Source organism: Ambystoma mexicanum, chromosome 3q, assembly GCF_040938575.1.
Source record: "Ambystoma mexicanum isolate Mex_15411 chromosome 3q, UKY_AmexF1_1, whole genome shotgun sequence".
Classification (NCBI taxonomy): Eukaryota; Metazoa; Chordata; class Amphibia; order Caudata; family Ambystomatidae; genus Ambystoma; species Ambystoma mexicanum.
The window spans coordinates 371872792-371886956 of record NC_090926.1 but is presented as its reverse complement, the minus strand read 5'-3'; positions in this window follow the sequence as shown (position 1 = coordinate 371886956).

Here is a 14165-nt window from a genome sequence, read left to right as displayed (position 1 = left end):
TACTGCTGACCTGCTCCTTACCAGGAGTACTTCACTACTTGTTAAGAAAGATTTCCACTTCATGTGTAATTTTCCCTCCAGTTGTGAACCCCCCAACTGTTTGTTGATGTTAAACACCATAGTCATAGCCTTCTGCTGCGCTCCGCTGGGCTTTTCGCTCACTTTATATGGAACTGACATGCTCTTAAAGACAGTCAGTACTGGGAGAATTTGGGGGTCATTCTGAGTTGGGCAGTAAGGGATACCGGGCACCGTTAAGGACACCGGTGCTGGTAATCCCTTACCGCCCAATTCCGAGGTCCCTTAGCGGGAACCGTAAAGGACGTGTGGTCTGACCACACGTCCTTTACGGGTCCCGCTAAGGGACCAGAGGGCTAATAACGGGCCTGCTATTCGTGGGCCCGTTATTAGCGCCTTCCCCATTCCCACTGAGCCCTATGGGGGCTCAAATGGGAGTGGGGAATGGTTGGTTGAATGGGGACTTATCGGGTCCTCCAGGGTCGGAATGACCCGGTAAATCCCCATTGAACAAGACCGGACCCGGACACGGTATGGGAGACAGTCATGGTGCTAATAGCACCATGGCTACCGCCCAACTCAGAATGACCCCTTTTTGTAAAAGCAAAAAGAGATATCGAGGCTGAGTACCCCAAAAGGAAATACACCAAATGTGGGTTCAAAAAGATAGACAGATCTTTATTCTATAACTGAACAGTTTTCAAAGGACAAAGCAACAGATAGCTCTCTGCCCTCAGTACATCACAGCGAATACCAGCCCTGTTCGGTGTGAGAAGTGAGTGGGACTGTACATCAGAATGTTCGCGCTTTTTTTATTTTTATTTTTTTTTTATTATTAATTTTATTGAAATTTATAGAAAACATACAAACAACAAACCTATCAGCATTGTAATCGTAGAACTCATTGCATAGAATCCACACCCCATAACCACCCCCAACCTTCACAGAATCTAAAAAGCAAAACAGACCAATTTATTATCACATGTCATCCAAAAACCCACCCCACACATCATCAAACAATTTCAACTTTTTGTTCCTGCGAAGGATAACCTTCTCAATTCTGGCCACTTGCCTCAAGTCCTCCACCCATTCTGAACAGGTCGGCCTCTCATCACATTTCCATTTTCTCAAAACAATTTTTTTCGCAGAATTTGTAGCCCTAAAAAACCAGCATTTCTGTGGATAAGTGAGATCTTCCACTTTATCATCCTCACCCAAGATGATAGTGTTATAATCAAAATCCTCTTGCAGCAATAGAACCTCATTAATCTTCTCAGTGACACTCCTCCAAAATGTCCTCAGTTCATAACAGTCCCAGATCAAGTGTTCAAAGGAGCCGACATCATGCTTACACCTCCAACAGGCCTCTGAGTCAATCATCCCTCTCGCATAAATTCTCTGGGGAGTCCAAAACACCCTATTAAGAATTTTGATTTGGCGGCATTGTTCTACAAGATTAATGGATGTCAGAGTCACGTTTTTACAAAGAAACCTCCACCGCTCCACAGTCATATCAGAGCCAAGGACCTCAGACCACTTAGTTAACAACACCTCTGCTGGCGTGTACTGTTGGCTCAGATTTCTATATACTTTGGACGCCATACCACCTAATGTCTTATATTCAGAAAGCCATAACTGCCAACCACCGCCATCAACAGTTCTCTGGTTCCGCAGCAAACCTCTCAATTTTCTGTATTCACCCATTGTACAGTCTCTGAGATCTTTAATTTGTGCAAGTCTTCTATAGCTGATCCATTTGCCGTCTTCCATCAGATCACTCAACCATAGTACACCACTCAGGAGCCAGTTCAACCACAATAGCGGCCTCCCATTCAGCAAAATACCTGGATTCAACCAGATAGGGATGTAATCATTATCACATACCTTGCGCTTACTTTTCTTCCATAGTTCCCTCCAACAAGTTCTCAGGAATCTTGTCGGCGGAAATGAGCGATAACCAGATCCATCCACCGTGGACAGTATGGCCCTAGGCGGCAACGGAGAAAAACTACTTGATTCCGCCAGCGTCCAAACATCCTCCGAATCTTCAATAAATGGAACCAGATGCTTGGCTCCAAAGGCCAAATGATAATTCTCAAAGTCAGGAACCCCCAAACCTCCACAGTCTTGGGGCAGCTGCAATTTCCACAAGCTGAGGCGTGGCTGTTTGTTCTCCCAGAGAAAAGACTGGATTAAACTCTCAGTTTTCCTCCAATGGCCCTTCTTCACGTCCCGGGGAAGCACACTGAGCACATAGTTGATTCGCGGTGTTGATGTCATTTTGATGGCATTCACTCTCCCCCAGAGACTCAATTTAAGTGCACTCCATCTCTTCAGGTCCAGCTCCAAAGATTGAATCACATGTGTAATATTGACATCCATTATTTTCGAGACATCATTCGTTAGCCAAATCCCAAGGTATCTCATCTTATTCGGACACCACTTAAAGGGAAAGCCCTGCATCTTCAAAACAGTGCAAGTGGTTGATGCCGGCAGCACTTCCGACTTGGTCCAATTGATCTTGTATCCAGAAACCTTGTTGAACACATCCATCAACTCCATCAGCGCAGGAATGGAGTTCTCCACATTCTGAACCACCACCAGCATATCATCCGCATACAACCAAACTTTCTGGGAGGCTGCACCAAAGCGTACGCCCTCAATTCTATCCTCTTCTCTTATCCTCACAGCCAGCAATTCCATGGCGTTCACAAACATGATTCGGCGACAGTGTTTGCGCTTTTTATACAATTCCTAACATGATGTCCAGCCCATTTACAGGTTAACCATTTCTCGGGCTAGGGGTTCATGCCGAGTTCGCTCCTAATTTATTCATTTATATGCATATGGATTATTCTTAATACATACTCCAATAGGTTACAATAGCAACAGTGTGTCTTTGGATTAAACATTAAGCCTTCGTACATATTTTATACAATATAGTTAAACAAGTGTTCGGATTCAGTATTTAAACAGTATTGTGCTTAATATATGTTCGCGGATTAGTATAGTTGGCACAGGTAATCCTCGATCTACAGGTCAACGAAGGACAAGGTCTCATTACATGGCCCTAACATTTGGCCTACGGGCAGTTTAAGCATTAACTTGTATGCAGAGGTCAAGAAGGCCAAGTTACAAGCAGAAGAACACTGCCCACCATTTTAGAACACAGGGTGACTTTGGAGTGAGAATCAAAATGGCGGATGAACCTAAAATGTTGGCTAAACCTTGCAACGCGGATTTCTTCACAGAGCGACTGGGTTTAGGCTAATATATACAATAAAGGAGCCACGATATGATTTCCCGTCTAATAGTTTGTTTCCCTTAGTCCTTTCCAATGTTGCAATTTTTCTGCAACATGTTGCAAGTGCACAATGTACCTTTCAGTATAGTGCACTTGGGTCTTCCTGTCATTTCTAAAGGCCCTATATACTCTCGAAGGAAGTTTTAGGAGAAGTGCAGGCATCCCATGGACAGGGCTGGTGGCAGCTTATCTTTTCAGATATTCTCCTGCCAGGTTACCGCGTTTGGCACAGATAGGTGGCCTGGCTACAAAATGGCCATGCCACGAGGTTCTTTGTCCTTTCCTTTGGCCATTTTGCCCTTCATCTTCCCCAGGTCGAGCCGACCCGGGTCAGTCCTTATTTGGGCATGCATTCTCCCGCGAAATGCCAAGATTTTGCAGGCTTCTGCATGCCTTGTGTGTGTGTTTCCAGGATGTGGGCTGGACTGTCGGGTTGCAATACACATCCTGGGTGGTAGAGAGTCTGGTGCGCTGTGAATGCCTGGGACCACCGTGGTCCATGATTGGTCCACGTATGGTATGCCTGTATCTGAGCAGATTTCCCATTGGGTCCTCTTCGTATTGGCGCGAAGGAGATTTTGGATACGAGAAGGCTCCAAACACCCATACCATGTCGATCTCTGGAGTTCTCCCTGAATGAAGGAGAAGGATCCAAGTATGCTGAAACTAAGAAGCCGAGTCGAGGAACCGCTGGTGACCCACTGCATCTGGTCATCCTAGAAGGTTTGTGAAGACGCTTCGACCCATTGGAATAGTGGGACCAACTATTCTCGGCACCTTGATCAAACCCTGCAGGTAAGCCTTCTCTGAAGTGTCCCTGGGCCAAACAGTGGGCTGACCAGCTTGCGCAGGACCTTTGCTCTGATACCGCCGCCGTTTTGAGGAGGCCCTTGAATCTTGGTACATCGCAAGCTTACCGTGTCACCCAGCCATGGTGACAAACTTCGCAAGTTCATTGCAACTGTGCTCTTCTGTGCCCTGAGGCCTGATTCATCCACCAGGAGTGGAAAAATCACCACTGTCCCATTTGGGAATCAACGCTGTAACTTTGCAGCTGAAGGCCGCAGAGCTGCTAGGTTGCTGTATTTGAACCTGCACCCGAAGTGGACTTGACTGCCGAAGTTTGGTCCGGAGTGCACCAGGGGTCCGTGAGTAATTGCAACCCTTACCAGTGACCCCTAGCACATTCATCCATTTTTACGCACAAGTGGCCCCTGAGGGCCCCTCTCCTGTCCACTGCTAGTGCGAACTAGCGAACTATTCCCAACTCTTGGAACCTGCTCTGCCCTCAAGGAGACCCTCCACGAATAGTGGGAACCTATTCTGCATCACCTCACCCACCTTCCTGAGCTGCTACAGCCCCTACAAAAGAACCTGTTTTGCCCATCAGCACTACCGCATACACCAGCATCGCAAGTACATTTGAGCACTAGGCTCCTCTCATCTTAGGTATTGGATTGCCTTTCAGTTAGGATTGTGTTTGATGCAGAACTGCCTAAAGACTACTTGCACTATCTGCTTCCTTCCCTTTTTAGGTTGTGGACCCCTTTCGTGCATTAACCCTTTAGGCCCCTTTGGTCTTGTATATATGTATTTTAGTAGGATTGTGTTGGCTTAGAAGTGTTACTGTGATTATTACTGTGTGTTGAACCTCAAAGGCCTTGAAATAAATGTGTTTGTATTTTTAATATATATATACACCTGACTGGGAGTGATTTGAAAGTGTCCTTTACTCTGTGTGCTCATTGAGGTCTTTGAGTCACCCTCACCACTCCTGAGGCCTAGTCTTGACCACCACGAATGCTACCTTGATTGGACTGGCTTGTCCAGAAGGTTACCCTGTTCCAGGAAACTAGGCTGGCCTTCTGAACCTCTGCCCACCAGGTCAGAGTTCAGAAATCTGTCTTAAAACTACTTGACTGACATTTTCTTCAGTCCATCTACACTGCACACCTACACTGGACGTCACTTCTACTACCAGCGGAAGCCAGAACCATCGGCGGTCTCAAGGGTTTTTAGCATTTGGGCTTTTCCTCTGGGACTTACTGTGCCCCAAGTCATCTCTGCGATTGTATTGTCAACACCAGGATAGCTTCGGGATGGGCCGCTTGTTGCAGTACCTTGAAAAAAAAGGTGACGAATTACAACACACCGATATTAACCTACTGGGTTAATGAAACTGGGAATATGATGGGATTGGGCAAACAAGAATGTGCTGAGGCTGTGCCATTTTGGGAAAATACTGGTTCTGTTCAAACGTGCAATACACTGGAAGTGGAAAACTGTGAATTACTGACATTATAAAAACGGAGAATTTCAAACAACATATATAATGGAATTGCACAATAGGACAGCAGGAGTAAACCAAAAAGTGTGCAAATATTTATTAACTGGAGTATGGTTATTTTATGAACACTTGGTAAACATGGTATACACCAATACAATAAACATCAAGTTCCCAGGAATTGTCTATACTGGGATACTGTTTGCTGGGATTGTAAAACTAGGAACATACTGACATAATGCAAACTTAATAACTGGAATTGTCATAGTGGGAGTATTTGAGGCTTTACAAACTGACATACTACTCAGATTGTCAATGTTGGAAGATACTGGGATTATCAACTAGGGATACTGGGGTTGGTAAACTGGGTGTTTTCTATGCTTGCTAACCTCAGAGGTTAATGGGATTGGCAAACTGGGAATATACTGTGGTTGGATAAAGGAGGCGTCGAATGGGATAAAATGTGCTGTGAATATACTGGGATTGGAGAAACTGGAGTTTCACTGCAATAGCCAAACCGATGATTTACTATGATTGTGAAAACTGTGAATGTCAAACATGGAATTTACTTGGATTTGTCAAAATGCTATAATAATGGGATTGTCAAAATGGGAATATAAATCCCCAAATGTACTATTGTGGGGATGGCAAACGTTTTTATATTGGTGTTAACAAACTGGACGTACACCGCGTTTGTCAAACTGGTACAAATTGAGAATTTGCAACTGGGAATATATTGGGTTATTGGGTCGGTGGTCTGTGCGTGGGACTCTTTTTTTTGACATTTAACAATTCTGTTTGCAGCACATGTGCAAGGAATGACAATAAAAGTCTTTGCTTTTGGGCAAATGTAATTGCACAATCGATATTTGGTCAATGTGCTGGGCCAACAGCTCAACTGCTCACTTTGCACTGGCTTAGCTTTGGCAAAACGAATGGAAGTGTGTGGTATTACGGACAGCATAATGGCCAGATTTGTGTTTCCAGTTAAGGTCAATACTACCATCAACACACATGCGGTCACTGTGCCAATTCTTCCTGCTGTGCAAATACTGGCTTTGTGCCAGTGTGAAAACTCGCCACCATTCATTGATGCCAGGGCCGATGCAAATAAGGTCTCTGCTTCAGCACTAAAACCAGCACAAATTGGTTCATTGACCCTGCTCTAAGACAGGGTACATATGTGTGCCAAAAAGGAAGTGCCCGGAGGAAGGAGCGATCAATAGCCTCGCCCAGATCTGCCTGCTACTTTCATGATCTCTAGGAGGGAAGGGTTAGCCCTGGCAATCCAGCCAACCCCTGCCAACAAGCCAGGAAATAGCAGATGTGGCCTGCGGGGGTCGAGTCTTTACACAGGTGTCCACAGCAGGCGGAATTGTTGCTACAAATCCAGTTCTAAACCACTGTGGACAGCATTGGCCTCCCTTCTTTGCGGCACTGGCAGCAGAAGGCAAAACCATCTAGAAGAAGGCAATCAAGGCCGAGCAATAATCTTCTAACTTGACATAATGGAAACTGGCCATGGCTGCTAACGGGGGCTAATAATTAAGCAATATGCCCAGAGCGTTGGGGGCATTACCGAGTCAGGTAATGCCCCGGGGCCCATAGTTACAGGCCCGAGTGAAGTGAGGTCCTTAACGAAGGCCCGGGGCATTACCTGACTCTGTAATGCCCCCGCAGTGAGGGGCATATTCTATTAGTGCCCTGGTCCGCAAGATCTGAGTGACGGAGGGGGCACTAAAAGCACTTTTTTTCTGTCCCGAAACGCTGCAGCGTTTCGGGACAGAAAAAAATAAACGGAGTCCGTTTTCCCTTTCCATGGCGAACATCGGTAGCGGACGCGCTGGGAACAGCGCCTGCTCCCGAAAGACGACAGAGAAGAAGGTAAGTGGGGTTGGGGGGAGGGAGAGGGAAAGGGAAAAGAAAAAAAAAAGACACACCAGAATCCCCTGCAGGGGACGATGGTAGCCTCCAGTCGTGTGGAGGCGTGGAGCAGGGATGGCCCCGTTTCACGCCTCCACACGACTGGAGGCTGCCATGCCACCCGCCGTGGACAAAGGAGGCAGAAGGTAAGTGGGGTGGTGAGGGCAGGGAGGTGGGAGGAAAGGGGGGAAAAAAACCATTACCTGAGTCCACGGCAGGGGGGCGAAGGCAGCTTCTCAGCCATGGGGGGAGGCTCAGAGCGGGGATGGCCCCACTTCGAGCCTCCTTATTGGCTGAGGGGCTGCCACGCCACCTGCCGTGGACAAGGCGGCTGGAATCCCGGCCGAGAATCGAGGGATTCTCAGCCGGGTAACGACCTGGCGAGAGCCAATCAGAATGCGTGTTGCATTCTGCTTGACTCTCGCCGGGTACTAATGGAAGATATAAATTAGCAATGATGTGCTAATAAATGTGTGTACGGAAATTGGCTGGTATAATCTAACTGCCCATAATGGATACTGGCAGCGAGATGCTTAGTGGATATAATGTGCCTGCATTGATATGCTATCTGGGTTTAAATATGCAAACATAAATCCAAAATGGGGTCAATGATTTGTATCCATCAAAATATTTGGTGCCTTATAGTGGCATTCCCACTTTGACTAAGGTTGTGATGACAAGCAGAGATGGATAATTTACTGTGTGCTTCAGATTGCAATTGTCATACTGGGGATGGCCGTGCTTCACATTTTTGGGGTCAATTTACAGGGTGCAGTAAATGCGCCCTGTAAACTGCCTCCACAGCGTTCCTTGCTCAGCATATGCACCCAATGTTCATCTTGTTAAGCCTCAGGCGGTAGCTTTGCACTGCAGGTAAGGCATACAGATTAGGCGTATACACCTCCCAAGTACATCTCACACTGGTGTGCCACGCGTCATATCCATTTACGGGTCTGTTTGAAAGCCAAGTAGATCCTGGAGCAGATAGCGGCTTGGCAAACACACACTGCCTCATAGAGGTGCTGCCCCTCCTAAATTGTTCTGCTCCCCCCATTGACTGGCGCAGTACCCCCGTGTCTCAATCCCAAACCTTACCACACTTTGCCTCATTGACCCGGGACTGATGTGCATCGCACTTCCTTTCCCCGCTCCTGGCACCCCCATCCTGCCACAGCAGCCTTTAACTCCCCACAGCTTGCCCCAGAGTCACACCATCTATATCCTCATCCACTCTAGCTCCAGTATGGGGACTCCCCACTGCAGCGACCCTAACCTGGGGCTCAACCAGCAACTGACCAGCCTGCCGCCTACTTCAGCCCACTCCACTGGCCACCCACCCGGACCATGTGTCGCCGGCCAAAATGCACTGATGGGGAGCTTGAATTGCTAGTGGAGGGGGCCATCAAGAGTTTAGCACACATCCCTGATCCTGGGCACCGCAAGTGATAGGATCTGGGAGCCCATGTGCACCCAGGCGAATGCTGTTGCTCCCACCTGATGCATCCTGGCCCAAGTGCGGAAGCATTGTCAGGACCTGCAGAGGTGCGTCCGCAAGCTGGTTAGTGACCATTCCAGGGCATGTTTGGTAACAAGAGCAGGTGAAAGCCCCCGCAGACCTGGAGCTGTGGTCGTGGGAAGAACAGGCCATGACAGTGATTGACCTCAGTGGCCTTGAGAAAATCGGAGGATTCGAAACAGTAGCCGAATGTAAGCATACAGCAAGCATGCAGATGTACATACTTAGAACCATGTCATGTGCATGCCAGTGGGAAATTGACAAATGGGGATGGAATCATGGAAAAATGTCTCAGTATCACGCCGAGGCCGCAGTCCTGCATTGACAGGGTCAGGAATGTCCTGGGCCATCCTGCTGTGCTGACCTACTTCTTCCACATCCCTATTGATTCAGTATCAATGTACCACCTACTAATGTGCAGGTTAAATGCATAGTAATGCAATGTAGCAGGTGGTGCCTACACACATATGAAAGACCGATTACAAAATGGAAGAGTGAGGGACTGTTGGCATTGGCAGATATTTTCACATTGCACTCCATCATGCAAATGTCACAAATAAATGCAGGTGTACCAATATGTGTTCCCATGCATGCGGCATTGAAGGACATGCAAAATATTCACCTTTCACTCACATGTGGTCCATATCCTACATGAATGGAGAAAGCTGATGAAAAGGTCAAATATATCAAAGTTCTTACCATCATACCTGTCAAGAAACGTGCATCTACCATAGGAATGGCATGCCTAGAGGCACATTACAAACACACAGTCATGTGCAGGAGTAAGGCAGATGATGACACATGGAATAAGGCAACTTTTGCAATCGAACAACATGGCATCTTTGGTGCATGCAAACAAGCACTGTAACAGGCCCACCCCTCACATACAAAAATGCATGACTGCCTCAACACTCCAAGAACAGGTAACAGATAAATGAAGCTATCTCTAAATGATAATGATGTGTAATTTATATAGCGCCTTAAACCAAAGCGCTTTACAGAGCACATATTTACATACAATATCACCCAACCGAAATTGGTACTCATTTATCGACCTCGGAAGGATGAAAGGCTGAGTTGGACTTGCCAGGATTCGAACCTGCGATCTGCAGATCACACTCACATCACAGCAGCGAGCACTCAACCCACTGAGCTAAATTAACGCCTTCCCTACTCTATGGATAAGAGGTCTCCTCTCGTTCCCCTGATGTAAACTGGGATGCATTTGAGGGAGTGATATGGTGCAGGATACATTGTCCTACCAACATGTGTCCCCATTGCTGCTTTATACTTCGAATTAGGTCTTACCTCATTGGAAGCATGGTAGCATGGGAGAGCAGTGCTTCTTTTTAAGACTCTACTCTCGCCTACTAGGGGCTCCCCCTTTGTAGACTTCTCTAATGAAGTACAAGCCATGAATCCAACTAAACCCACTGGGCGATTTTGCTTATACGCATATGGTTTTCTGCGAAGTATTAATGTAAGCACAGACCTGTTGATCACTACTCCTCTTTTGGTGAAGAAGCTTCTCTTTCTTGGGGATTGGATACAAACAATTCAAAAGATGAGATCATATTCTCTTCATAAGAGTTTAACTCGGATCCATAAAACTGCAAATTCACTCCCTAGATACCTTGAGCACTTTTCTAAGCCCTTTTGGTGCCACCAATGTTTGCGCTTTAGGCTAAACGTATTCCTAACCAGAGAAATCGTCGCCATACGGTCCGGAATTCATCCATCTTTTAAGACCGGCGACCAGTGTCAGGTAACGGGTTCTGCACAAACCAGACATCCCATTATAGAGTGTCGGGCTCTGCAAGAGCTTAGAAGGAAGGACTTTGGCAAATAGGTTCATGAAGCAGATGGGGCACAAACTGAGGAATGTCTTCATCAAGCGATCAGTGCCCATCAAGTGGACATAGCAAGTGTGTATTAAAATTCCTCGATCTAGTTGGAGAGGCCCCGATTAAAGAAACAATATTATTTGGGGAGCCTATTTCTACTTTTTACAAGGGAATCTTTTAATAATTTATCCCCTGATTTGTAGTGTTCAATTTAATGTAAGATCTTCCCTTATTGAGGGAATGTAACGTACCAAAAGCACTTGAGATACTGAACGCCCTTAATGCACTTAATTCACTTAGGCCCTGATTCACAGTATGTTTTTCAATGGGACTGGGCCATTATAAAATGCTTGTGTGAATAAGGCACTTGATATATTTAATAATTTTAACATTATTTTCCGCTGTGCTGAATGCTGTTTTAAGTAAGTTTACGCCGCAGAAATGTCTGATTGTTTTGAGCCTCTGAATCTATTTTTCATCTGTAGTATTGGAGGGTTTGTGGTACATGAATCTTATTCTATTTATATGGATCTTATCCTACTTATATTGTTTTTTGTACATGCATTTTCGACTGCAAATTGTGTTGAAATATCCTTTTTGTAAGGCAGACTAGTTCGGCTAATTCATAATAAAAATAAATAAGGGTCCCTCGCACCAAGTGTCCACATACCATGGAGGGGCCCTTTGCTGTTCCCAATCACATAGCAGAACTGCCCCTCAATACACAAAAGCATTTGCAGGGATGCCACAAACAAGGAAGGGGTGAAACATGTTAAATGTGCCACTACAAGGATGTCCACAGCCACATTCCATCAAACAGTCCCAGAGCACACTAATAGGATGCCCATGTAACATATTGACCAGTACCCGCTGACCATGGTTGCTGTATTGTATGCTAACGAATGGTTGCACCCCCAACATGCAGGTCTGGCTGATTGCCTATCAGGCACATGTTGCTTTCGGACTAGGCTGAGCACACAATAGATTCATAAACTGCTAATAAGCATGTAAAAAGCCATGAAGTCAAATAGTCACATGCACAATAGGAAGACAATACACCAACAATTGGCTGTACATTGCACTGGGAACCATGACGCACATCTGTCCATGCAAAAGAATTGATGCCAGCAGATCCTGTGCCGCAAACGACAGTACCGTGGAATTGCACCCACATGCACTGTGCACCCACAACAGACATGCACAAAGTGAATCACACGATTGCCATGCAAATACTTACCCAACTAATACATACCCATGTTATGATTGGGAGATGGAATTGAATGTCAACAAGCAGTGACTCGCCATCGGCCAACCATTAGCATGTCTGAAGTTTTTCCCCGCAACCCCCTCAACTTTGTTGCCAATACCACAACAACATCCTGGTTGATTCTACAGAGCCTTGAGGGGGCTGAGGAGGAGTAGGAAAAGGGAAATGCAACTCATCGAGGTAGGTAAGGAAGGGGAAACACAGCCCATAAGTTAACCAGCAACATACCTGCAGAAACACATGGGCGAACGGTAGAAGAGCACATCCGTAAAAATCACAACATGAGATGCCAAAAGGCAGCCATTTATATGGTCATATAAAAATGAGTGACATTTGCCAGTCACCAAATGAAAGAGGCCAGCATTCAACTGCCAGAGCCATTAATTGTGTGCAATGATTCATGGCTACGCGGCATACATGTCAATATCTCATATAAGATGGGAGTTAATCGACCCACACAATGGCACCCAATACATTTCAACAGGTAAGCACATGAATGATGCATCAGCCCAGAATTGCACCCAGGAACCAGTAGCAACACCCGCACTGGACACACTCACCCATGGCCTATGAGAAGGTATCAATGCAGGAGCAATGTTTGCCATAGGTGCATGCCCCAAACATTGACAGGGGGGGGGGGATTGATTGTACAATACATGGCACTCCATTGGGATTCCTGGTGATGCTTCACTGACAGTTAGTACCACAGCACAAGATTGTGACCTGTGGACACAGTGCAACATCTGTGCTGAAATCTCTCCCACATCCTACCCTATGACATGGCAATGTCTGTTGAAAAATATTACTCCTGCAAAAACCCAGTCTGTGCATGGAATATGCCCTTAAGAAATGTTCTGCACATACTGTTGACAATATCGGACTGAATATAGAAAGCACTTTGAGAATACAAGACCACTAACTTGTGTCTTTTCCCCAACAGGAGAGCATGAGGATACTCCCGAGGAGGGAGATGAAGAGGATGAAGATGATGATGATGATGGACAGAGAGAGGAAGCAAGTGACTCTGAAATGTATGTTGCAGAGCCCCCTCATTCTCCACAGGACAGTAACTCTCACTGTGGAAGCCGCATGGAGCCCCTTTGCACAACCAGCAAGAGGAAGCAGCCACACAGCCACAGGGACCGTCACAGGATAATGCCACTATGACACCACCAGAGACACAACAGCTGAGGGCTGGGGACATATTTGTGGTGGTGGAGGTCACCACCACTCCTGTGGATCCGGCAACCACCTTGCCACATACAGGGCACACTGCACCTCCTCCAGGGACAGTGCCATCAGTTCCTGCCCATGAACTGGCATCAATCATCAACTCTGTGCCCCCCCTGCTCCCCTCCCTGGTCCCGCACCTGTGCCACAATTCCTGTGGCTGACCCTTCTTTAATGGAATGGTTGAGAGCGTGTCAGCCATGGAGGCTGAAATGTCACAGGTGTAGGAGAATGGGAGGCAACTGGTTGATGCATGTTCCTCGTTGGGGGCACTTCAGGATGCTGCTGACAGTCCTTGGAGAAGTTGCAGCATGAGTTGGAGGTAGCCAACAAGCTGAGGCAGGCGTAGGCAAGATGCCAAGGAGGACGCCCATCTGGCCCGGGAGCGGGCTGCAGCGAATGCTGCTACTGCTGTGGCTGCATCTGGCGCAGCATGGCTCAGGTCAGGGATAGATGTCTACCTGGCCAGGAACAAACTGCTACTGACGTAGCTGCTGCTGTACCTGCATCTGCCACAGCCTGGGTTAAGGCCAGTGAGGGGATACTGTAAGCGATATTCAATCAACACTACAGCTAAGTCAATGCCTAGTCTGGGATGCTGAGGAAAACCCTTATTGATGTATTTTTATATCCAGTTCAGTACTCTGGATGACAACCCTTGTATAACACCCCCCTCTTAGAATCCCCTGACCCCACTGAGCCAAGAAGTAGGTTTGTTTTGCAAATTAAAAGGTTTATTTGAAAATGTAAACAATATATATATATATATCACACTTTAT